The following is a 27,290-nucleotide window of genomic DNA, read 5'->3' on the forward strand; positions in this document are numbered from 1 at the left end:
GGTATTACTGACACTGGTATTGTGTGGATTTACAACTGTTGCCGGCACGCGTAATCCAGCGGTAATACCACCAGACCGAGTGGCGGTAACGTTATTACCATTTTCTGGTATCCTGGAGCATTTACCGCCAGGATACCGGCAAAGTCATAATGAGCCCTAAGTATATAATTGATTTTAGAGTGCTCGTACAAAAGAGTTATTATTTTAAAAAAACAGCTGCGTCTCCCCGCTTCCCTTCCCCCACCAGTGTGATCTCAATGGGGCATTTGTTTTTACATTGAGTTCCTTCAGAAGGAACTCCTAGAAAATATGGACGCCAAACACCAAAGATGTTGGCCGGGGAACGGGGCGAGGAGCGTAAACCCAGACTTTAGTAGAGGAGATGTATCATCCCCCACCCCCTGCCTCATCCTGACAGTGATGTTACCAAGGGTAGTCCCTCCCAGTGGCCTGAAATTAGCATGGAATAGGGGCCTGTGGACAGCATACTTGGACAGACGAAAGGCTGTAGTTCACCCGCAATTTATCAGTAGTATGAACTAAAGAATATGTATTTGTAAAGGCTATGATGAAGTCTGCGATTTCTTTAGTAATTTTATGTAAGTCCCTGTTTCCCTCGCCATAGCATCGCTTCAGTGAGTTGTGGGTTCATTCATTTTGTGGTGATTTGTAAAGTGCACTGTTTCCTAGAGCCAGATTTGAAGCACAGGAGGGGCAAGTGTGTGGCATGTGATGAGAAATAGATATCAGCGGAGCTCTGCTGCACTCCTAAAGGTCCCCACAAGAGTGATCAGGAAAGATATGATATGATATGGCAGTGATAACGCGCCTATACACAAGTGTTTCAAGGCGTGAGATAGAAATCGTATCTCATTCTCAAGTCATGGGAGGGTCTAAGTTAACATCAGAAGGAACTATTGCACTGCCTTTCTAAACCAACAGTGGAATTCCTTGAGCTATTGTTCGGTGGATAGGTCATTCCAGAGTGGGCTCCAAAGTGATTTTAGTGGCCTAGAGTTCTTGGCATTTTGTCAAGTTTGGGCTTGAGCTGAAGTTATTGCTTGCAGATCATTTGAGGGTGTAATAGGAGTATATTGTTTGAGGCATCTAGAGATGTTTTACGTCCTACATTCCAAACAGCTGTGCAAGTGCTGCAGAGAAACTTACATGCACTTTATTGTCTGATGCGAGGCCAATGTAGGGATCTGAGACCTTATTTTATATGGTACGGTTTGTAGAGTCATAGGATCACGCATGTTGGATGGCTTTGAAATAATTGAAGCTGGTGAATGGATATATTGGGTTGGACACAGTACAAAATGCTACTGTAGTTCCCTTTGGTAAGAAATGAATCCCACACCAAGCTCATTTTTGTGGATTAACTCCAGCGGGGATGTGAATTTTCTGAGGTGGAAGAGGTGGTAGTGGGCTCCTTGAGTCAATGCAGTGAGATAGGAGTGCAGGGCCTTGTCAAATAGAAATCATCAGTTGTTAGACAGATGTGATGGATTGGGAGGTGTACCCATGAAAGGGGGGCAATAAATAGTTAATCTTTTGTTTGGCAAACAGTATAACCTCTGTTTTCGAATGGTTAGAGCAGATGTAGCTGAGGTCCATCCGCTTTTGATGCTGTCCAGGCAGTGGGTGATATTCTTTTTCTGCGAATGCTCCGCTTGGATCTAGGAGAGCATTGCTTAAATGTCTATTAGGGCGGCCAGAGTCCCCATGTACACTTTGAAGAGCCATTGAGAAAGTGCTGGCTCTTTAGGGAACCACAGGCTGATGATCACATGTTTGAGATGAAGTGGTCCATACTGACATCAGTAGAACGCTCTTTCAGGAAGGAAGTGAGACATATCCATACATTCTCTTCTTTCCAACATAGTGTGGGATTCCATGTGGAATCCTTTGATGGGTGTTAATGAGGGGGTATGACAAAGTTACTCACTGTAGTGACTACCTTACTCCTAGTCCATAGTCCTCTTTCCTCCATACTTGTGGGACATTCCGTCCTTCGGGACGGGAACGGAGCACTTTTGTTAAAAAAAGCATCACAAATTAAATTTTGTCCTTTTATTTTCACGTGTGGCCACTGAACGTGACCGTAAACCCGCCTTCCTGAGCTCCGCCCCGCGCATTGCCCATCAGTCCTTTTCTATTGCCAAGTCTGAGACCATTTAAGCAACAATAGAGGATACTTAATAGAGAGGACGGTGGGTGGGCGTATAGAGGAAAGGGGACTATGGACTAGGAGTAAGGTAGTCACTACGGTGAGTAACTTTGTCATACTCCTACATCCCGTCCCATTTCCTCCATACTTGTGGGAGATTCCCAAGCACTAACCATAGGTATTAGGGGTGGATGGAAATTTCCCTTATTGGAATACATTCTTGAGAACTGCCTGGCCAAATTGGGCATCAGCCCAGGAGCTCAGATCTAAGCAGCAATGCTTTCGAAAAGCCGATGGTGAGGCCCACGTAGCCACCTTGGCGATGGACTCCCAAGGGACATACTTTTGGAAGGCAACAGCAGCCTCTGTGCCATGGACCAGATGTGCACGGATGCCCTTTGGTGGTTGAAGGCCTTGAATTTTATAGGCCTCAGAAATACATGAGGCTATCCAGTGGGAGATGGATGCTTTCGAAGCTGGTTTCCCTTTCGGGTCCCCGAATGTAACGAAGAGTTGTGAGTGTCTCTTGATGACTTGGTTAGTCAATAAAAAGGAACAGCTGTCTGTAGATAGGTAGGCCGCAATGGCAGACAAATAGGTCCTGCATAACAGGACATGTATGCCAGAGGCCGCCAGATCAGATACAAAGGACAGAAAAGTGTCCATTGAAGCATGCCTAGGGTCGAGCTCTTTGGCTAGCCGCCAATGGCAAGAACTGAGCCATTTGCTCTTGTACTGGGCCCTTGTCAAAGGCTTCCTGGCCACTTGGATTATGCGCATATTGTCCTCAGACAGATTGAACTGTGCTAAGGACAGAACTCAGGCACCCGGTCGCCCAGCTGAACGATTGTGGGGAGGGGTGCCATAGCTGGTGATTGCTCTGGTGAAGAAGGTCGGGACTCTGCTGCCACCTGATCGGGGGAAGAACCAAGAGATGCTGCAGTTCCGGAAACCAGAACCTGGCTGGCCACCAAGGAGCCATGAAAAGGAGCATGCAGTTTTATGCGCTCCTGAGTTTGCAGAGTGACCCGTGAATCAGTGGTAATAGAGGGAAGGCATAAGCTTTCATGTTGTCCCACGGAATCTCGAGGGCGTCCCCAAAGGAGGACACTCCGAGCCCATCCCTGGACACATAAAGAGGATGTTTCCTGTTAGAGGATGTTGTAAAGTGGTCCACCTCTGGAGTGACCCATTGGTGGAAAATGTTGGTGAGGACATCACTGTTCATCTCCCACTCGTAACTCCCTGCCGAATGGTGGCTGAGGGAGTCTGCAGCTACATTGATGTGGCCCGGGATGTGTACGGCCTGGTGCCAGACAATGTGCTGGATGGCCCAATCCCAAATTTGTATAGCAAGATCCTCAAGGTGAGGAGACTTGGTGCCCCCCTGCTTGTTCATGTAAAACATCGCTACGGAGTTGTCTGTGCGAATACGGACCACACTGCTGGTGATAGTCGGTTGAAAAGCCTTGAGTGCCAGCAAAACTGCCAGGAGCTCCAGTTAATTGATATGGAACCACCTGTCTTGAGGCGTCCACAAACTGTACACCTCTTGGTGATGCAGCTTTGCTCCCCACCCCAGAAGTGAGGAGTCTGTGGTAACTGTTACTTGTGGGCAGGTCTCTTGGAAGGAGGTCCCTACTGAAAGATTGTTGGTGGATGATCACCATTGTAGATCCGCTGTCATGCATGATGGGACTGGAATAATTTTGTAATCCAGTTCCGTAGCCTGGGACCAGTAGCTCTGAAGAGCTAGCTGAGTGTGTCTCATTTTCAGACATGCCAGAGGTAGAGCTAACACGCAAGAAGCCATGAGGCCCAGAAGTCTCTGGAACCACCAAGCCATCATGTGAGAAGACTGGAGGAAGAGTTGGCACGTGGTTGACAGGTCTACAATCCTGTCCCTCGTCAGGAAAACTCTGGTACTGACAGTATTCCAAAGGAAACCCAGAAAGATCAGGTCTTGAGAGACCGTCATGGACAATTTCCACCAATTCACCGACAGCCCAAGATGGAATAGGAGTTGAGGGAGTGACTGAAGATTGGTCGCAGCAGTCTGAGGGCAGGGACTGCGTAGGAGCCAATCGTCCAAGTATATACATGAATCCCCTGCAGTCTGAGGAATGCTGCGATCACCAACATCATCTTCGTGAAGACATGCAGCGCCTGAGCTGAGACCAAAAGGAAGAACACAGTACTGGAAGTGTTCTGCTCCCACAGAGAACTGCAGATATATTCAATGTGGGCTCCTAATCAGAATATGCTTAATGATTTCGATCCAACTGCCATCTGCACCACGGGCAATATTGGTATGCAATGTCAACCATCTGTCTCGTTTACATCTATGTACAGTGAGAAGAGGGATGCAAGAGTCAGGTGCTGCTTCAGTACCTGAAAGGGTTGGCCGGATCATCAGTGCACAGCTGGTGTACACCTCCTGTAGTGCAGACCGCTAGTCGCCTCCTGAACACATGTGTGCGGCTAGCTCACAATATCATTCACACTTCCAATAGCGAAGATAGTGAGGAGTTTGTAGTGCCCCGGTGACTGCCGTACCACACAAATGCAGTTGTGAAGCCTGGTGTGGCTTGGGCTCACAGGCCTCACATGAACTGGACAAGTGAGCGGAAGGAGAACACCCTTCCTCTCCTGAATTCCCAGCGCCAGCTTCGGACATCTGGTAGCTCATAAGATCATTGGCCCAGATGGAGGATTACCTCATGAAGTCTTTAATCAGATCCTCAAACCGTAACAACAAGCTGAGAGAGCATGAAGCTCCCCCTTGCAGAAGAGGCGGGAAGTGCAGTCTCAGAGGAGCCCGAGGGACACGTGCACGGAGCTATCAACTGCCAGGCAATACATCTGCACATTGGGACAGAGCGCACAGACCATAAACAGGTGGATAATATAGCCCCCCCACAGCTCCTTGAGGCAATGGTAACTGATTAATATCGGGCTCCTCCTTAAGAGTGAACTATAATTTACTTTGTATTACTTTCACAAGCGGTACAACCACCAGTGCTTAAAGTGGGCCGGGGCCTGCCGGGGCCGGGCCCCGGCAGTCTCCAAAAAGTGGGGCTGAGCCGGGGCCCCGTCCTACCGCCCGCAACATTGGCAGGATGCATTATCCCGTCGCGGCCGCAGCCGCGACGGGAGATGCATGCGCCTGCCATGAAGTCAGGCGATCTGACAAAAGTGGCAGCCAACCACAGCGACGCTGTGACTGGCTGCCACTTCTGTCAGTCATAGTAACTGCATCTGGTGACCCCTCGCGCGAGAGGTCACCAGAGGCAGTTACTGTCCCTTTGTTTCCCCAGGTCGCCAAGGCGTCTTTAACCCTCGGCGAACCTGGGGATTCCTCGACATATTTCGAGGTTTATAAAAGATGGCTTTGAAAGTACACATTTCAAGGCATCTTTTATAAAGCTTTGCCGACGGACAATTTTGTCCGTAGTCAAAGCTTTATAAAAGACGGCTTGAATTGTGTACTTTCAAAGCCATCTTTTATAAACCTGAAATGTTTAAAAAAGATGGCCTGAAAACTAGGCAAACCGTAGGGTATGCACAAAAATATATATAAATGTTATATATTTGTGTGCGTACCTTACTATGGTGTGTGTACTGTGCAAGCCATCTTTTCTAAACATAGAAATATATTTCTATGTTTAGAAAAGATGGCTTGCACAGTACACACACCATAGTAAGGTACGCACACAAATATATAACATTTATATATATTTTTGTGTATACCCTACGATTTGCGCACTTTTTAGGCCACGCCCCTCCCACAATCCACGCCCCCAAATGAGGGCCCCCCCCCTCGATTTCTTACCCCACTTAAAGCCCTGACAACCACCATGTAAAACGCCGCCTTTCATGCCAGCAAATATCGGATTTCAGGGTGTGTCTATTTTTCCTCAGGTGCCAGGAGACGAAGCGACCTAGCACAGGCTGCCCAGCGGCCCTGGCCTCTCAGCTCCCATAGGCTAGGCGCTGTCTCATTAGGCAGCCAGCCATGCTCGCAGAGGACTTTCATTAACCCCCTGGCCCGAGACCAGCATAAAAAGGGAAAACTGAGCCGAATTCCCAGGCCGCCCTTCACCGCTTCAGTGCTCAGAATGCTCATTAAATTGCAGAGACGCACAGCGCCCCTCTCTTGGCACAGAGAGGAGCGCGGACTCTTGGCTAAGAAGAACATCCTGCAAACACAGGCCGTGGGGTGCAGGCGAATGACTGGACGCTCGGGCGACGAGGCACTGGAAATATCGCGGAAACCGAGCACGTGCGATGGTCCAGGTTGGAGGCAGAGGGTGTCCTGGGGAGATGACGCACTTAACACCGCGGTCGAAAGAAGAGGATGGTGACAGGGCACTGTTGTCAAACATCACGCAAACAAACAGCGTGGGGTGTAGAGGAATGATATTTAGTGCTGGGGAATGACATTGCAGTGGAGCATGATGGGGGGGGAAGGGGGGGGGTGAGGGGTGTGGCGGTTGCATTATATACCGGAAACAGAGGCCATGAAATGTGGAGGGGCGATATGTAACGCTGAGGATGGCTGGGATTTAAAGGACTAAACACACCGATGAGAAAAGGCACCAGTAAGCATCCTGACTATACAGAGGTATGAATAACATGTAGTGTTGGGGAGTGATGGGGAGTTTTGGGGGAGGAGGGGGGTGTGCGAGGCACTGCAAAATATACAGGAAACAGAGGACATGTAATGTAGGGGGAGATATTTAAGGCTCAGGATGGGCGCAGTTGTGAAACCTTCAACACCCTGATGAGAGAGGCACGAGGTGACAGGAGACTGGCGCGGGGAGGTACTGGGAATCACGCTGATGAATGCAGTGTGGGGCTGTGTAGGGATAACATGAAGGACCTAGGAATGACAGGGCCACTGGGACGACACGGGACTCGTTGGAAACACCATGAATACGGCAGTGTGGGGGGTGTACAGGGATATATTTAGGTCATAAGTATGAGAGGCCCACTAGAACGACACGTTACTAGTGGGAAACCTCATAAATACAGCCGTGTATGTGTGCATAGGGATGACATTCAGGGTCTAGTTATGACAGGGCCGCTAGCATGACACAGTACTGTGAAATATCATGAATACGGTAGTGTGGTGTGCATAGGGATGCCATTTAGGGTCTAGGTATGACAGGGCCACTAGCATGACACAGTACTGGGAGATATCATGAATACAGAAGTGCAGGAGTGTATTAGGAGAACATTTAGGGCCTGGGAATGGCAGTGCCACTAGAGTGACATGGTAGTTGGAAACTTCCTGACACCAGAGGTTATACGATGGAGAGGAATTCCACGGAGTGTTTTGTGGTGACTGGGGCAGTCGAGCATCAGGGCGCATGTGATGTAGAGTTACAAGGTTTACGAGTTTATGAGCGATGGGGCACTGGAGCAAAGAGTTCCTGGGAAACATCCAGCATGCTGATGAGCAGGCTGCACTGACTACAGTTCCGGAACCCTTTTCGAAGGACCACCTACCAACAACCTTTCACTGCTGCTTCACTGTTAATGTGACCTGAACCTTTCATACAAGGGGATTTCAAGGTTATTATTTTTTTTTTATTCTATTGAAGCAGAGTTAGCTGCAGATTTTGAAATCCCTCTTCTGTTGCAGCTGCAATGATATGGGGAACAGTATGGCGAAACTGGGCCGATGGTTAATAGGACACCTGTCACGGCACCAAACCAATGCACATACCCTTAAATGCTAGGATCTAGCAAGGAAGGGTGACCCAGAAAAAAACAGATGCATGTGCACTGGGTATTTACAAATACAATGTGTTCTCCCTAACTACTGTCCCCTTTCAATATTCCTGGCACCTTCGATATTATTTATTTTCTTTCATATGTATCCATTTCAAAACTCAGTATTTGACTCCTGCCTTTGATCAAAACTTTGGCTACCACTTCCTGGCATGATTTCATCACCCTGACCTCTCTTGACACCTCCCCTAATGTGCTCAAAAGTAGATGAGCTACTTATTAAGTGACCGCACACCACTGCCCTGGCCCGAAGTACTGGTGTGAGTACATTGTGAAACTGGGGGTACAGGTTGGTGGCAGACATTGCCCCAGGGAACAAGATCTGCACAAAGTAAGGCAGGAGCAAACACATCAAATTGCAAGCTACTTGCGTGACATAAAATGTCACTTGCTGCCTCCATTTTCTACACAGACAACATTTCTTTCTTGCCAGGAGTCAATTATTACTTGCCAATGGCTAGTGCACATTTTCAGGCTCAACATAGAGGGAATTGGGTCAGCTCTATTTTACACACTCTACATCCAGCCAGAAATCCCTCTCTTCTCTTCGGTAACTCAAGTACAAGCCTTGGCTGCACTCTCTGTTCCTCTTTTTACTTCCGGTCAGTCTAGCCTCTGAATGGAGATTATGACAAATCTGAAGATCTCGTCCCTTCTCCCCCACTCCCCCTAGGGGGAGTCCTTTCCCATGGGCCAGGGCGGTGCGTCCAGAGAACTATAATCCCCCTGGGTGTGCTGCACTGAGGGAGGATTTCATGGAGAAGGAATTCATCTATGGGATTGGGGACAACCTTCATCAGAGAATGCGGTATGACCCCTGTTCTATACCCTTAAACCCTTCTTCAACCCTTCGGACAATTTGGTACGAGATATGCTGTTAGAAGGGATTTAACCCGTGACCTGAAAGCTAAGACTTCATGCACATTAATTCAGACTAGCATCATTGGGGCAGAGCCCAAACCCGTGAACTTGAAAAACTTAAGGAGCACAAAGTTCGAATTAGCATCATTGGCCCTGATTTGAAAAAGACAATGAGATTGTCGAAACACGTGTTATCACAAAGGGCACTGTTAGAAGCATACAAATATGTGCAATTAAAAGTCAAATTCTCACAAGAACACTGAGGAGAAGGGTCATTTGTCTTCTTTCTCTCAAGAAAACATGGGTGCATGAGAATATTTCAATGTAACTACAAGATTTGGTTTTTAAGTTAACAGAGTAGAGGAGCCAAACAAACTCCGTTGTTACAATCTTGTGCGACCATGAAAAGACAATTATCAGATATAAGGAAGGGCGCTGAGGTCCAACTACAGGGAAAAACATCCAAAATGTTCCACAGAAAGTTATACCTTCTTCAACCTCCTCTGCTTCTCTAGATAGAGTTAATGTGTTTTGTTGTCAAGTCAGTCAAACCAACTTACATGATAAGACTCAGAGACCAAAAAGTACAAAGTGTTTTACATATAAGTTGGAAACTGGTACTGTGGCGAAGAAGATGACTGGGAGTACGAGGATCACTCTGGAGAAGCAGAGTGAGCGGTCTAGCTTCTTATCACAAGTGTTTTGTCCAAAGAAGTACAGCAATCCCACGCAGGAATTTCAAAGCTGATCCACTGGGATACTAACGAGAGAAAGTGGTCCTCTTAGGAGGAACAGTCGGAGCTGTGCAATAAAGCGGCTGACACGAGCCACAAGGGAACCCAGAGAGGAAAGGGAGAACCCGAACATGGTCTGCCAGGATAGGACTACTCGGATTGCCTTCAAGTGAATCCTATAGGCATCGCAGGCCCTGGCGAAGTGCGTGAGATGGAGAACAAGGTGCTGGGAAGTTTCAGAATATTGCTGAGCAGCTGCAGATTGCGCTGGAAGCCCGAACGTTACTGGAATCTTGTAGAGGGATGCAGCTATCTGGGAACTGCTGATTCCTGTAAGAAGGAAAGAAACCATTACACAGGGTGTCCAGGAGGTGCAGGAGGTCTGGGGAAACAACTGGAAGAATATAAAGCTGGAATTAGAGGGTCTGGGACCCTGAGTGAGTTGTATACTTGGCAGGAGAGTGAACCAAGCGCATGCAATGCAACAATGCAAGTCTGAGACAAGTGTAAGAGAACAAGAATAAGAGGCTTTGGGACCCTCAGTGAGTGGCATATTTGGCAGGAGAGTGAACCAAGTACATACAATGCTGCCGTGCGAGTCTGGGGCTCGTACCCAAATAAGAGAATAAGAGGGTTTGGGACCCTGAACACGTTTTTTACTTGACATGGAACTGAATCAAGAGGATGCAACGCAGCAGTGCGAGTCTGGGACCCGCACCTAAACAAAAGGTCAAGAATAAGAGGGTCTGAGACCCTGAATGCAAGTGAAGCAAAGTCAGAAGAGCTGTATGTTTGGCAGGAGAGTGAACCAAGCGGACACAGCTCACCAGTGTGAGTCTGGGACCTGCACCCATATGAGAGAAAGAGGATCTTGGACACTATTAGAGAAAGAGAGACAGTACATGAGAAAACACTGGCTTGGCAGGAGAGCGAACCAAGCTGTGCAAAGCATTGCAGATCTGGGACTGAGATTGAAAACAAGAGGTAAAGAACCCTGGAACTGGGGAATCCTACGCTTGATAGCGAACTGGGCCAAGTTGCTAAGATAAAGAAACCCGAACACAAAACGCCTGACCTTGTGAATTGCCCAGGGACATTTTATCATAGAGAAAAGGGGCTCAGGAGCCCTAAAGGGATGAGCATGCGATAAAAAGAAGTCTAGTGGAAAGGAACACAATCCTAGCATTGGAATCTTGTATTTTTGGAACATTATTTTGCATCACTTTTTATCATCAGAAAGACTGGGAATTTTTCTGTTGGTTGAAAACACCAAGAACACTGTTTACTTTGAGAAGAGATCATCGTTGCACAGTTACCTTAGATTGTTAGTGTTAGGGACAGAGGTAGGTTTGAGGCACAACAGTTACAGATGTTTTTTAGTTTTTGACTTCTGGACAATTTCACTAGTTTACTTTGAGGTAGGCAAACCCCTCTTAGCTTTAGGGACAGAGAGGCATTTTTTCCAACCTTTTATTAGTAAAGAAAAGTGTATACCCCAAAACATGCTACCTTTGTGTCCGAGCCTTACTTCTGCACCCTTGTAAGATGGAGAGCATGAACTTTAAATCTGTGAGAAATGGAGTCTGTGAAACTTTGTTCATTCTGCATCATTGCTAGTTTGTGCCACAATGGCTCTGAAGGAAAAGTGCTTGAAGTTTCGGGAGAAGACAATGGGCCTCATTCCGAGTAGGGAGGTAAGGGATAACGGGCAGGTGTTATGGACGGGACCCGTTAAGGGACTTCAGAGCTAATAACGGTACCGCAATTTGCGGTACCGTTATTAGCTACTTCCCCATTCCCATTGAGCCCTCTAGGGGCTGAAATGGGAGTGGGGAATGGCTTTTTCAATGGGGACTTACCGGTCCCGCAAAGGTCGGACTACACCGGTAAGTCCCCATTGAACGAGACCGGTGCCGGTACCATTAGTGGAGGCAGTCATGGCGCAAATAGCACCATGACTACCTCCAATCTCGGAATGAGGCCCATTGTCTTGCATCTACCTTTATTTTACAATCTCATTAGCAGTTATCAATGACCTTTATAATTGGTTATTTATAACGCGCTTAATACGCAGAGGTTTCTAAGCGTGGACCCAGAGATCGAACTTGCAAAACTCTGCGTCGTCTTGCTTCCAAGGCGAGCACATTGCCCCTGAGCTGTCCTCCCAGCCCTTATCTTCACTTCAAGCATATATACCTTAACATGTGTTGTCACTCATCTGCCATTCGCATAAAATACGTGGTTCTTACTGTTTGCGTGGCACATCTATATAGTCTAAGAACACCCTTCCATACTAATGAACTTCTCATTGCAACATAAGCAAAATTTTGATCCTTTTTCTTGGAAGTAGAGTAGAAATGATGAAGGCGTTCTTTCAATTAGAAGAAAGGTTAAGCAGAAGATGACAACGCTGATCCACGATAGCGATAAATAAGGTGGCCAAGATAAAATCTGATGGATTCCCCAGTCAGCCCTGGAAGGTGGAAAGTGATACTGCACAAGCCTCATGCGCCTACTTATTCAACTCAACCCCAGGCGTGGAGCTTTCATGCTCAAGTTTTTTGGTTCAGCCCTAAATAAAATAGGACGTGTGCCAGTTGATGAAAAAGTGCCCCAAACCAAAGACTCTTTTTTAAGCAGAGGTGGATTGTGGAAAAATGTGTAGCTGCCAATTGTACAACACTTGATACCCATATTCGGCAAGCAGGACCATTTGTCAAAGTGAGGCATGCCTAAGGACCTGACGCTGACTAACACTCAGACTATTTACCCGGACAAGTTGAGATCTGTAAACATAGAACTGTTTTATTAGGGGGGGAAACATCACATAATTGAGTACCCTGTGCCTGAAAATCAGACCAAACAAAATACTGCCTAGGACATTACAATATATGTTGTTGGTGTTTTATGAAGTGCCACATGTAGATACTTCAGAGCAAGATGGTGCACTACAGGTTAACTTGACACACAAGAACAGCCACACATTAAAAGAAATCCAACTTTGTAGAACGGCTACGCACAACTATTTTGTTCCCCTAAAAGCTACCAAGAGGTCAATATAGGTTTCTGTACTATCTGTTATTTGAAAATCGGTCTAGAGCAATACAATATCCCTCTTAGACAAAGGGCCAATTAGTTGCACAACTATAATCCAATACCAAAAGTTGTGTTTTCTTCCTTTAAATGGATGCGAAATGAGTTATATGTTCCACAGAAATCTGCCCACTGATCTGTCTTTTTGAGTTGTCTCCTGCAGGATATGGGCTCCATCTGACCTTTTTATAGGAGTTCAATTAAGAAAGTAGAGTTTATCCTCTTCAAATGTTATTTTACTCGGCCATCTGTAAAATTGTAACCTTTCAGTTGCACACACTTTATGGTAACAACGAAGTAAGGTCTAGGCACGTAAAGAGATCCAGGAAGAACGAGAAATACATTCACACCCAAAGCTATGCTGGCTGACCCAGCGTTCGATTTTGACTTGGGTTTTTAATCATACATGAGGTCTAGCTGGATCTCCAGCTTCCTACACGTACTTAAAGTCATGTACATGCTGACTGAGGCTAGCATGCTTGTGGGAACACTAATGGGGCAGGGATATACTAGACACATACTCATTTGGACGATATGAGGAGCCGTTTTAATTCCTCAAGATATGTTCCAGCTCCAACTTTGACCTTGACCGATGGCAGATATTGACATGGAAGACAATTAGAAGTCACTGTTGCTGTCCCTCCTGAGAGGCACTGCAAACAGCCCCACACAGCACCTTTTGATCCTAGCTCCTGCTGGTCTGGGAAGCCAAACCACATATTATTCTCTAGTTCAATCAATTCCCAGCTAGGTTCTTTTTGAGCAGGAATATAAAACATAAAAGAGGATGTGCAAATGTTTCACGCGTTGCTGCACTCTCTTACCAAAGATAGGCTGGCGCCTGTATCCGCGGTGGTGCCGCTTTCATTCCAAGCGCCGTCCCACATTCTCCCAGGCATGTTAATCTGTCAAATACCTGGTCTCATGGATGCTGTGTCCGTGCAGTCCTCCCAGCGCTGGTCCGAAATGGGTCTAGATCCAGAGTACCCTCTTCTCAGGGCGAAAGGGGGTTGGATCTTTACTACTTATTCTTCCGGGACAACCTGGACCCACGTCGGACCAGGGCTATTGGCAGGACTGCACGGACCCAGCATCCAAGTATTTGACTAAATGTTACATGGAGGAGACACGACAGAGCCCGATCTACTGCTCCTCCACGTGACGGTAACATTTCCTATAAAAGTCTTAGGAGGAATGAAAATGTGCCCGATTTTGCCTTACTACTTTTCACTGCAACAAGGCCTGATATTATCATACGTCCATGAATGCCTTTCTTGTTCTTGACCGACCTTTACCAAGCCAAACTAATGACTGCGACAGACTCTTCACAACTCACTAACCCCGAAGTAGACTTCATCCTTTCCACCTGCACATTTCCCGATTCCACTGGGTGCCAAACAAGCCTCTTGTCTACTCTGTGCCAAGAGAACGCCATGCTTGGCCTCACTGCTCCACCCTGAGAAATGGGACGCAATTGCTAACAGATGATAATACCGCCATCATTACAAGGGTATGTGAGCCACCAAGCAGAGCAATCACACTGTATTGTGGCCATACCCGAGATAAGGTTCTCTACTGGCCCCATGACTCTATTCGACCTGCATTTAGGTGCTGTGTAGAAGGGGTGTGTGCGCAATTAGTTGCCCAACAATTAAAATGCATATAGAAGTATCAGTAACAATTTCAAAAATAAAATATACATGCTGCTAAAGGAAATTCACATTTATCACTCTATCTAATACAGTAACTGGAGTGTTAGGAGTCTGGAAAAAATGGCGGCATAGAAAATATTGGTCATCTACGCCACAGTTTTATGAAGCATATTTTAAGAAGTGCAAGAAAGCAAACAAGACAATACGTAAACTCCACAAAAAACAAAGTTAAAATACATATAGAGGGCTGTGGTTGAACTGCCCCACATACTAATTCGGAGAAGACTGCCATTGGAAAACTGTCTTCAGGAGAGAGAGGAAGTCTTTCTCTTTTTCCATCAAGGGCACCATGCACTGTTCTGGATTAGAAGTCCCCCGTAGGTTCATGGAGGAGAGAGAGACAGACGTCTGCTAGGTAAGTCAAAAAGTAAGTCCTGGACTGGCCTGCAGTTTGTTAGCTATATCGTGGCTGAAGGAGATGAAACGAGGCTGTTTAGTCGCAGGATTCACTGTGAGAGAGCCCCCAGCAGACCAGTCCCTGGATATTGGACACCAAGCCTCTGACAGAGTCTCATGGTGAGGAGACCTGTTTCAGGGCCAGCTATGAGAGCGAGCAGTCCCATAGGAAAAAAGGTGCAAGACAGATCCCAGAGTCCATAGAGCCAGTCCACAGAAACTGGACCAACCCAGAGAGACACGTCCCAGCTGTCAACAGGAGAAGAAGGCATGAGATGGTGATGGAACATGAGGATTGTGTGGAGATGCCAGAATCAGAGGGCAGGCCTGCAAAACCATGGCACAGATACCCTGGAGCAGATGGGTGAAACATAGCTCATGGACCCGAGTCATTGAGGGGAGCGACGTAGGCAGACAGCGAGCTGCTGACTCCAGTGCTTCGAGCGTGTGATGATGACGCAGGAAGGGCCTGCTACCAGAAAAACAGAGTCAAAAGGTGAATTGAGAGACCAAGTAGGGTAGGTGCTAGAGAGAGAAGAGAGACAGATGGTATCCCAGAGGAAGAATGCTACAGTATTGTGGGAGATTCAAACTCTGGTTCAGTGAAAGAGCTAAGTGACCCTCCTTGCTGCTGAAGCACCTAAACTGCAGTTTAAACTCACTTGCCCAAATCACAGGGCAGTTTATCTGGGTATCCCTCCCCATCTAGCAGAGAAGCTTTAGATGTCCTGGGGTGTTTGTGGACTTTGCTGCCAGAATATCTTTTTTTTCATTTGATACTCCCAGTTGCAAGATATCCTGACCAGAAAGTGGTCCTATGCTTCGGTCTCTATTTGGATTGATCTCCCACCTAAGCCAATTAGCTGCATTTTAGAAAACAAAGGGTTTAGCTGAGCTCACAGATTTTGGGGCGATATAATCATTTTGGGAGGTTTTGGGCTCCTGCTGTGTTCGCTTTTCTTAAACTGCACAGTGTTGTTGAGGTGGTAACACCCACCAGCAACGGTGTGCCTGCCCAAGCTCGTGGCTTAATCTCAACAAGGGCTGCATGGTACTGCTACTGGCAGGTGCTCTCACCATTTGCACCCGCCATTTGCAGAGGCAGGTGCTAAAGGTTTTTAAAAAAATGTAAGATCAGGATCTGTGATGTAGGGCAATGGTGGAAGAGGTGAGGCATGCTCATCTGTGAGGCACGGCTGGAGGCTGCTGGGACCGCAGGCTTGTACCAGTGAACACCGCCTGTGCTTGGAGCAGCAGGATTGGCTGAGCATTCCTCGCAGGCTGCTAATGATGTTTGTGTGTTTTATAAAGAACGTATGTACTGCACATTTCATATTGTTGTACGGAGTTCTGATACACCTTTGTGTTTTCTTTGTCCCTTATGAATAAAAGAATCAGCCATATAAAATTAATATTACCCACAAATGTGTTAAAACCCCGAAACACATAGTTACACTTTATGTATAAATCTGAGACCTAGGACAGATACTTTCGTGAAAGGGATGGCTCAAGGGCTGCAGCATAGCGGCTTAGTCCCACCGCCGGAAGAGATGACGCTTGAGTGCCTCGTACGACAAAGGGGACTGTTTAGGAAATGACACCAGGTGAGATGCGCTGCAATGCCATTGGAGGGGTCACTTTCCCTGGCAACAGAGTTGCAGCCTAGGGATGGTGCAGGTGTAGCCAACTAGAGGAAATGCAGGGACGTCACTTGGGGGTCATCAGGGGTCACAACTGTGACCCCTAAAGTGTCCCTTGCTGCCCCTATGGTCTCCTTTGCTACACCTAAAACACACACAAAAATGTTTAAACAAATGTAAGCTCCTGGGCTGTGGCCAGCGCCAGGTACCTCTTTGTTCCTGGAGTGGCTGACTTTCTTTTTCGGGCCTCTTAAAAAAAACAGGGGCATTCAGAAGTGTAACAATTTGAACAGTGACCCTAAATAAGAAATAATAGGAATAACAAATAATTTGTCCCTCTGGAATTCTACACAGTAATTGCTTGACTCATTAAAGGTTTATTTCAGGCACACTTCTGGGGGTGAGTCACTGATGTATTCTGTTCTTAAACACCTCGAATTCACAATTGAGACAAAAAGTCCAAAAATCATTTAGAGAAGAAATAAGCATCCATTTCGGACTATGTATTTTGCTTTTAGTAAGTTGCAGTTAAATCATGTTTTTTGTGCTGTTGGTTCTGTTACGATCAGCACAAGGGAATTTTCATCTTGGTGTCCTCAGTCACTTGACAAAATCCTTGTGTCGAAAAGCTTGTGTACAGTGTAGAAATGTTTGACTGTAGCACGTTAAGTGGCCCTTGATTTCATTGTGTCACGATTATTGCTTTGTTGTAATGTGTCTATCTTTCCTATCTCCCTGGCATGCTGTTCAGGATGTTTGTTGGGATGTATGAGATAACGAGTGCCCAGAGTACAGGATACCGTGTGAGTGCGCTGCTTTTCTGGCGCTACATTAAATTCTTTAAAACACAGTTATGAACCCTCCCAGTGGTATGTATTTTGCCAACCTCTGAAGCCTGAAAAGTAGATCCACGCAGGGTTGACATGTGGCCAACTTTGCGCCAGACCTGCAGATGAACTGGCCTGAGGTTAAATCTCAGTGTAATGGTATGCCTAAAGAGTGTAATTTGCTTTCTGAATTTTAGAACATTCAGACATGTAATTGCTCATTTTACTAAAGCAGGTAAGATAGCTAAAGCCGGTAAGATAGTTCAGTGGGTTCAGTGCTCAATGCTGCGATGCGTGTGTGATCTGCAGGTTCGAATCCCGGCAAGGCCAGCTCAGCCTTTCATCCTTCTGAGCTCGATAAATGATTAACAACCCAGGTTGGGTGATATTGTATGTATATTTGCTCTATATAACGTGCTTAAGCTTAAGGGCTATATAATAACACATCATTATCATTTGGCTCTGGACGTCTGCTTGCATTCAAAGTAATTTGGTAATATGGGCCTATGCACACTGATATTAACGATACATATGGTGATCCATTCTTGTATGAAATGCATATCACATTACAGTGATATCATAACCACATTTATCATAGGAACAATGCTATGTGATGCCACTTCCTTGTTTGTGAAGAGGTGAAAGGTCGTGTTCAATGGCTTCCGTGATGTCACTTTGGGGTGTGGTCAAATGACATCACTTCCTGTAGTAATGTCTTCCGAGGTCAAGGGTCTTGTGATGTCACTTCCGCTACCCCAGGCATTTTGGTAAAATGACAACCCTGAGGAAATGACTAAGCCAGGGTGCCAATTTCCATAAAATTACTGGAAGGCACTTCACACTCCTCACTGCAGGATGTCTACTTGTAAGAATAAGGGGAAGCCAGGTTATGACTCTGCAGGCATCAGAGTAAAGGATGCGATCTGGATGCTGGATAATCCTTTCATGTAACACTGGGGTTGATGTGCGGAGAGCCCTCAGTCTTCCCAACATATAGAGAACTGGAGTGTAGCCCTAGAGGTTGGGCACACTGGGTCATCCTAAGTGTTAAAGATGACTGGGAGTGGGCATCACTGAAGGGTACGTAATGCATTGGGCATTGTCATCTGCGTCCATTATAATCCCTGCCTTGAAGTTTGAAAAATAAAAAAATGCATGCAGAAATTTGAACTTGCTATGCCTGGATTTCATTTCAAGAATGTATTAATTTTGTGCTAACTTCATTGTAATTACTGTAGTGTTTTTCACTAGTTGGGGGCACCCAGCACTAACCAGTGTTCTCTCCTTTGTCTCGGTGTGGGATCCTCTGTATAATATCCAGAGGAAGAGAGATGGTTTTGCGACAGTTGCGTAGTGGGTGGCAGAGTTTCCAGAGCCAACAGCTACAGGAAGTGTTGTCAAGGGCAACCCACAGCCCCCCTGTACATGAGATTACCAGTTAATAAATGCTCGGTTTGGTGCTAAGGTCATGAGGGGACAGTGGGTTTTGGCAATGTCTTTGGGTTGGCCAGCCCGGTGCACCCCCACAATAAAAAAAGTACAGGCAGGGACCTCTTTCTTTCTGTGTAAGTACCCTAGAGCCCACTGGTCTCTCTGGAACCGGCTCAACCTTGCCCCAGAAGGATCAGGGGGCAGTTTCGTCCACTCCTGCCCATTTCAGATAAGCGCAGTGCCAGAGACCAACCCAGCAAGGGACGAGGTTCACCACAAGAGATGTTACATTAAAGATGCTAAAGGCCAGACTACCAGGGGCCCAAGATTTCACAAACATTGCATTGGCACAGAGCAATTGGTGTGCCAATAGCATATATAACGCGTCAACGCTTTTTTTTGCACAGGCCCAATTCGACAAGTACTTTGAATTTTCTTTCCCCTTCTAGACAATTGTGTAAAAGCCACGTTTCTTAATACGAAGATCAAAGGGAATGCGCAGTCAGGATTCCCTTACCCCCTCCCCCGCCCCCCACACTCCCTCCTCCCCCCACGCCCCTACCAGCCCACCCCTAAAGTTTCTTGCAGGCGCTTTCTCCAACAGTTTCCCTCGCAAAGCTACAATGACTTTTTTTCCATGAGTGAGCAAGGAAATGAAACCCCCGTGTTCTCTGAGGCACATGGCTCCCTTTATGGCAGAGGATCAACCAATCAAAAGCCGTCCTTGCTGCATCACCGAGCTGTATTTGAGCACCGCACAAGTACAGGAGTTCCCGCAAGCTTGACTGTTGTTTAACGGCACCGCACAGCCTTGTGCAAATGGTCCCAGCCGAGGTATTTTGGAGAATTACAAAAGGAAGTTTCAAAGCTTCTAAAAACTCCCGGCATTTTTTGCCCTCGTAACCATCTAAATTGAAAGTCATGGCAACAATTGTGATCAATTGGCAGCTTAGGAGTAGAAAAGAATTCCATACAAATGAGTATCCCTGCAGAGAGCTGCCAAACCTGAGGCCTCCTTTCTCCAGCAGCTGCCCCTGCATTACAGCTCACTCCGGGCTCGGGGACAATGACCTCTGTCTTTTATTAACCGAAAATACAATGTTGTGAGTAGGCTGGCAAACCCGGGGAACGCCGCAGCTTGCAACCTCAATCAGCAAAGGGGCATTTGAAGATGGACAAAACAATCGAGCATTGCAGACTGAAGCAGCTGGAGCCATCAAACGTTCCATTGCTTTCAGCGTTCCCCGTCAGTCATACATACTCTCACGTCACAGGGCCACTCCTCCCAGAGATGGCTGCTCTTTATAGAGTTCTTAAGAACAGGCTCAGACTGAATAGTAACATTTTCAATCACGCAAGCGTCAGAAATGAACCTGTGTAGAATCAAGGGCACGCGGGTGGGAAGTGTAGGAGGACGCGTTGTTTGCATGATACTCATCGGCTTCAATTCCAGGAAGGAATGTTTGATTTTCACAGGCAAGGACGTTTCTCTTGTATTGGGAAAGGGACCCTGGAATTTCCGGATGACTCTGATTAGAATTCTTATGTACAACCACCGCCACACAATTATGCTCATAGAGTGAATACTTCCCGGGAGTATTTGAGCCTCTGAGAAACGGACACTGAGTCTCACTGAGCCTCACAGACATGTTGGGATGGCCTCCCATGCAATGAGAGAGTTGCAGGAACCATTTAAGAACCCTTTCAGTAAAGGTCGTCTTGCTCTGAACAGGGCTAATGTGTCCCCCAGGCCTCCGCCCCAAGGGATATCAAGTGTGCAATGTTTACATGTAACAGGTTATGTATATTGACCAACCAGGCATAATGCAGCCAATTAAGTTTCGAGTTACCTCCACTTCTGTTTAGAATATATTCTAAAATAAATTTTTTTTACAGATGAAAAGAAAATAATGGGGGTAACTAAAAGGTCAAATGGACAAGGGCTAAATGCACACTCCTCAAACCTGACCTCTCTCTCGACAAACGTCTAAAGTTATGGTACTAAATGTTCTCGCCCATAAACAGTATTGCATCGATAATTTCAATTGCTGCACAGCACGCTGGCCCCATTCATTGATCTATAGTGCACTTGCAATAGCCCGGCTGGTGTCCCCCATCCAATTCCCCAATCAAGCTTTTTCAGGCTGTGTGGGTATATTCCACTTAACATCTGCTGGCATTGCATGTCCACTTCCGAGAGCTCCTCTCCACTGCACTTACAACCGATATACTGTCCAATTTGAATTCGAGGGCGGGAGCAACCTCTACTGCATGCGGCCGTTCAGCTGCTGGTGAACTACCCCACCCCTGAAACCTTTCCATGCTGATCAAGGCCAACCTTTCGTTGTCAGATGCTCCTTTTTATATTTGCAGAGCACAATAAATTCTAACTCATTACGGAAGGTGTAAGAGTGAAAAAAGACTGCACGCCCTGGTGATGATGAATGCACAAATAGTACCTCCCTTTGACTGAAACAGAACAGTGACATGGAAACGAGTACCTCCCCATTCAGCGCAAGCGCTTGCATGGACAACATACTGCCCTTGAAATGTGACATTCAGCAGGCGCGATCCCTTTCCTTGCAAAAAAAGGCAACAAACCAGGGAGACACGGAACCCGGCTGATCAGCAAATAAACGCCAAGAGCACATTGTCTCAATACAAAATGGCCCTCAGCCTTTTTAAAGCCCTACCCACTGAATTTGGAAGTACAGGGCCTGACTCCCAATCAGATTACTGCAAGGAAACATCTCACCAGCCGAGACAAAAAGATGGTAGACACCTGGTTGAGGCAGTATGAAAAGACCTTGCTCCTCAGTCTGGGAGAAAGGAAGCAGGAGTGCAGAACCGGGCAGGAGTGCTTCGGGACCAGAACCAGTTTCATGACGAGGAGAGTAGAGAGGACACAGGGACCACAAGAGACTGCAGAAGCCAGGCAGTATACCCTCTATATGGTGCGGGGCGCCTGGTGAGAAGACCTCCCCATCCACTGCAGAGTGAGAGAACTAAGAGAGAGATAGAATTGAGACAGAGGGGGATATAGCTACATCTATAAGCCTGCTCAGTGCTATATCTCAGACTCAAAGGGAGAACTACACCCTGGGAAAGAGCCAGACGTGGTAGAGAGCCAGACTGCCAAGACATCAAAAAAGCCAGACCCAGCACAGAGCCAGACCCTCAAGACAGTGAAAGCGCCAAACCCAGTACAGAGCCAGACCCTCAAGACAGTGAAAGAGCCAGGCCCAGCACTGAGCCAGACCCTCAAGACAGTGAAATAGCCAGGCCCAATAAAGAGCCAGACCCTCAAGACAGTGAAAGAGCCAGGCCCAGCACAGAGCCAGACCCTCAAGACAGTGAAAGAGCCAGGCCCAGCACTGAGCCAGACCCTCAAGACAGTGAAAGAGCCAGGCCCAGTACAGAGCCAGACCCTCAAGACAGTGAAAGAGCGAGGTCAGTAGAAGGCCGGACCGGTAAGAAATCAAAAAAGCCAGACCCAGCACAGAGCCAGACCCTCAAGACAGTGAAAGAGCCAGGCCCAGCACAGAGCCAGACGCTCAAGACAGTGAAAGAGCCAGGCCCAGCACTGACCCAGACCCTCAAGACAGTGAAAGAGCCAGGCCCAGTACAGAGCCAGACCCTCAAGACAGTGAAAGAGCCAGGTCCAGTACAGAGCAAAGACCCTCAAGACAGTGAAAGAGCCAGGCATACACGAGAGTGAGAAAGGCAACGAGGGAGATAGAGAGAAAGCGAGAGAGAGAGAGACCCTGGCTCTTCTTGATCAGAGAGCAGAATAGCTTCACCCGGGAGGATAAACCTGGGCTGCTGGACTTAACCAACTCAGGCAACCTGCCTAAGCAAGGGGGAAGAAACACCTGCTGGTAGAATTGTGTCAATGGTCTTATTACTGTCCCCGGAGGGACATCTTGTGGCCAAATGATCTGAGTCTTTAGTCTAAGGTAATATCCTTGACACTGGGGAAGGAAATATTTGCCAGTATGGGTGTGCCGAAAGGTAATACCCTAAGAAAAGGGAGAGTAAATACTCGTTGGTAAAGTTAGTTAAGTAGAGCGCAGGGTGCGCTATCTGTACTGTTAAGAAGCGATCTGGGTGCTGCATCCCTAGGAACAAGATTGCCATGAAGCAACCGGGGCGCTACATAACCCTAATATTGCCAAGAAGTGAGCCGCGCGCTACAGCCCTGGGACTGAGACAAGAAGCAATGCAGGTGCTATATAACCCTGGCACTGAGAAGACAAGAAGTGAGCTGCGAACTTAAACCTGAGACTGAGTTTTGAGCCAGAAAGCAAATGTGCACTATACCTGCTTGTGGGATGTATTTACCCATGCATCCGAGCCCTACCTCAAAACTGTGCAGTACTGACATGAAAACATCATGATGGCCAGAGCTTCCCAGAAAATGCACAGGGAAATGCAGGAAGAATAGGCTGCCACCCATTTTTGCCGATGTTATGGGCACAGAAGGACACTGCCTAAAACCACCATTGGACTACCCGCACAGTAGTCTGAAACCATTGGGAGTGGCAATGCTGATTGCCAAAAGCAAACCCATAACTGTTGGGAATTCATTTTCTTAAATCCCAAAAATGGGTGTAGTACCAGTACTCACCACTATCCAAAAGCCGGCAGTTTAAAACCACCCTGTGTTTCTCTGAAGGCAAGCCAAAGTGTCTATTTTAAACATTGCAACACATCTAAAAACTCATTGGACACCAGCAGACATTTGGTAGAATGGAGTGTTGTGTGCCTACAAAATCTGGGAAATGAAGAGCCCAAAACAATGCTTATAACAAAACTGCTATGGAGTCAGCAGTTTAAGTTGCACTGGATTTAAAGACACTAAAATCGAAAATGTTTAAATTGACTGAGTGACCTACTTTTGAGTATCACATAGGTTGCAATTGTTTAAATGTCATAGTTTTAAACTTAGAATCAGCCTTCTAGCTGCATATGTGAAAATGTTTAGTTTTATTTGAATGCAGGAACTGGGGAACAAAAAGAGACATTTTATCTGAAACCTGGCTTAAGGAACTGAATTCTGCCTGGCAACTACCCCCATCAGAAGGGAAACTTGAGTCACAGCTGTGTTCCCAGGCCATCTGCCCTTTTGCTGCTCACACAAAGGATATGCCATCTATCTGATAATTGAATTACCTGCTCTGCAGGAGAGTGAACAAAGCCCTCTTCACTCAGGCAAAGGTTTTTATTACCGCAGTCGTAAAATGTAGCTTCCTCTTGGCAGGAGCTGGGAGGGGCACTGCCTGTGAGAGCAAGCTGGCTTGGCAGAACTGGATTAACCAGAAATTCAACCTTGTGCTGAGGGTAAACCACACCCCTTTGGAGCCAGAACATAACTTTAAAAAGATGAATAACTCATAGAGCGGACATGTGAAAATTTTATAAAGGACACCATAATTCTTGTGATTTTTCTGCCCACATTTTAAGAGGTTTTTCGACCCGGTGGCATGTTCAGGGGGGTGTCAGCGGAAAAGTGGATATAACTCTAAATGTATGCATGTTAAAAATCTGAAACTTCATCAGTTAATGTCCCTACTCCCTGCGCACATGTATGTAAAGTTGGGTCAATGTCAGAAATTGAAAAATCAGTTAAAAAGTGAAATATGTGCCATTTCTGAATGCAAGCTCCCAGGAAGAGCAGAGTTTGAACAGGGGATACCTCCTGTAATGCATGATGGGTGCATATGATTTTAAAACAATATGTACCTCTGCAAATATGTATTTGTTTCAAATCTAGATTTGTGTGTAAGTTGACAGGAGGAGTGGACTTTCTGCAGGCTGTAAAATGACATCACGCTGACTCACAGTTCATTCCCCAATCAAATGATAAATGGAAGTTTGACCAATTAGAAGCTGAGAGAGAGGTAGGGTCAGTGATGCTAGAACACACCCACATTCTAAACACATAAAAGCAGACAGACAGGACAGATAGGGACCTTCAAATTCCATCTGCAGCGGGACGCTCTGCCGGAAAAATCCATACTTTACCTCCATCAAACCTCCAGAAAGCCAAACTAGAGACTTCAATCTATCCAGAACTAAGAGACCAGACCAGAGAGAAAGCAGTGCTGTACCCAGAGAGACCCAGACCAGCAGAGAGAGCTGACCCAGATCACTGTGAAGTGCAGAGGCCAGACCAGACCAGACCAGAGCCCAGTCTAAAACCCTGACCAGATCCGTGATGAGGCCCATTTAATTCAAAAATATAGTGTGAGTACCCCGCAGAACTGTGTAGAACCAATCTCTTAGTTTAAATTCATCTAATTCAATCTATTTAACCTAAGTAGAACTGCCTCCTAGCTGTCACCTGTCATTTCTAGTTGCAAGCTGCACTTGTCATTTTGAGCTTTTGAAATTTGCAAACCCAAAAACGACCTTTATTAAATCGCTCATATCTCCGCGACCGTTTGGGCTAGAGACTTGCAGTAACTTTCCTCTGATAGCTTAGAATCGTAGCTTTGAATCGCACCAAGAACCGCATTCCTACCCCTTATAGTTTTACCGCAATCGCGGAACACGCATCCGCGAATTTCACCACAATTTGCAAATTTCTTCACATGTAAAAACTGCTGCTGCTTACCTTCCATTTGCCAGAAATTCATTTAACCTGCTAACTATCCCTGCATCATTGCTAGTGTGAGCCTGGACTAATATTAACTAGATACCACTCACCCTGAACCTCTGAAAGGGAATTAAAAGCGTTTCCAGCATATTTCTCATTCATTGCCAGCACATATCAAAGCAATTTGGGCCTGTGATTTCAAAACTCCTATCTGTTTTCTGTTGTCTAAGCTTGCTGGATTGAACTGATTATATTGATTGCATTTCTGAGAACTGTGTGCTTCCTTCCATTTCCTTGCATTGCATAAAGAGGGGGGGAGTGAATAGCCAGAGAAAAGTGGTTACATTGTTTTGTTGAAATCATATTGAGTCTTTTCTATACTGCATTTCATTCATTCAACCTTGCATTTCCTTGAACCCTATAAAGCATTCTCTACCACATTATACTTTTGTTCCTATTTACCAGTGTGCTACCTTATCCATTTCATGTCAACTCCTTATTGATTATAGAGAAGTGTGCTAGTGCCAGATTCTCTGTTGTTAATCTGTATCATATCAGATTAAGTGTGATATTCAATTATTAATTTATTATAAAGTGTCATATATATATCTATTGTTTAAAGTATCGAATAAACCCTTTTAACTTGCAGAACAGAACTACTTCTTGGCTCAGTGGGGTCAGGGGGATTCCAAGAGAGGGGTGTTATATAGGGGTAGTCATCCAGAACGCATGAACTGGACCTAAAGATATATCAATAAGGGTTTTCATTCAGTATTATAGACTAGGCGTTGACTTAGCTGTAGTGTTGAATTGAATCCTCTTACAAATTGGGGGCTCGAGCCGGACGTTTGGGTTAGAATACCACTTGTGCAGCTTAATACAGTGTGCTAACTGACGGGATACATACATCCGGTCGGATCACCACGCTGCATTACGCTGTGAAGCATTCCTCAAAAGGGACACTCCAAGAAAAGTTCTGTTCTGCAAAAATAAAATACAAACTTCTGTAAATCAGGACAGAGACCAATCTCTAGAATGACGACCTTAGTAGACATGAAAATAGCCAGAGAGCACCTCTTGCATAAGCTATTTGTGAGAGGTGAATGGACTGAACAGGGCCAGGATGTGTGGTTGCAGGCCATCACACAACAGGTCACTGAAACAGGGTCAGATATATATAGAGATCAGGGTCCCTTACATGTGGCCCTGAGTGAACTATATATGGCTCCTAAAGCCAAAGAGGAACACAATAAGATTGCCAGGATAGCAGCATACCTGTACCTATATATGGGAGACATGCAGGATAGATGTGCTGAAAGCCAAAATCTGGCAAATAGGCAACAGATGGCATTACAGAAGGTCCAATCTGACCTGGTCTCTTCTGAGCAGAGGCTGCAGAGGAGCCAGGAGTCAGAAGATGATAGTAGGCAGCACATCATTAAAATAAAGAAGGATATGGATGTGCTGCAACAGGAAAAGGTAGAACAGGATACCAGATTTCTGGCCTTGCAGAAGGAATACCAAGAAGGTTTGGACTCCCTACTGCAAAACCAGAAAAAGCTGGAGCAACAACTGGACTTCAACAGGGTATGTGCTGAGCAGGTAGTCACCCTGCAAGGCCACCTGGATAGAGTGAAGGCGGAGAGCAACAAACTAATTCTGAAAGACCTGGATACCCAGGCAGAGTTTGATCAGGAGCGCCAGAATGCTGGTGCCTTCCAAAGGCAAAGGGACGACCTGGCGGCACAGATGCAGGCTCTTAGTCAGGAAAGGGATACCTTAGGCCAGGAAGTCTGCCATTTAAAAAGAAAAATGGAAGAAAATCACCTGGCCCTCCAGGGGCTGGGTGATCTCCAAAAAGAAAACCAGAACTTGGTAGAGCACACCAGAAGGGTGGAAGATGCTCTAGCAAGAAAGGAGCAGGCCAATAGGGACACAGCTCAGGAGGTAACCCTCCTGCAGCAAAGACTGGCCCAGTTCTCCAGGACCAACCAGGAAGCACAGAGGGAAAATGAGGCCCTCTGTCAACACA

General features: G+C 46.3%; 1 protein-coding gene and 1 long non-coding RNA gene across 4 annotated transcripts in view; one reads left to right on the top strand and one right to left on the bottom strand.

Moving 5' to 3' along the window:
* CELSR1 (cadherin EGF LAG seven-pass G-type receptor 1) overlaps positions 1–27,290 on the bottom strand; it is a 526,468-nt gene that overhangs the window by 180,830 nt on the left and 318,348 nt on the right. The gene's annotated exons all lie outside the window — the stretch shown is intronic.
* LOC138514009 (uncharacterized) overlaps positions 6,682–27,290 on the top strand; it is a 103,268-nt gene continuing 82,659 nt past the window's right edge. Inside the window, exon 1 of the long non-coding RNA XR_011281861.1 lies at positions 6,682–6,794. This is a non-coding gene — a long non-coding RNA (uncharacterized lncRNA). The remainder of the gene's footprint in view (positions 6,795–27,290) is intronic.

This window comes from Ambystoma mexicanum, chromosome 12 (genome assembly GCF_040938575.1).
Source record: "Ambystoma mexicanum isolate Mex_15411 chromosome 12, UKY_AmexF1_1, whole genome shotgun sequence".
In the NCBI taxonomy this organism is placed as follows: Eukaryota; Metazoa; Chordata; class Amphibia; order Caudata; family Ambystomatidae; genus Ambystoma; species Ambystoma mexicanum.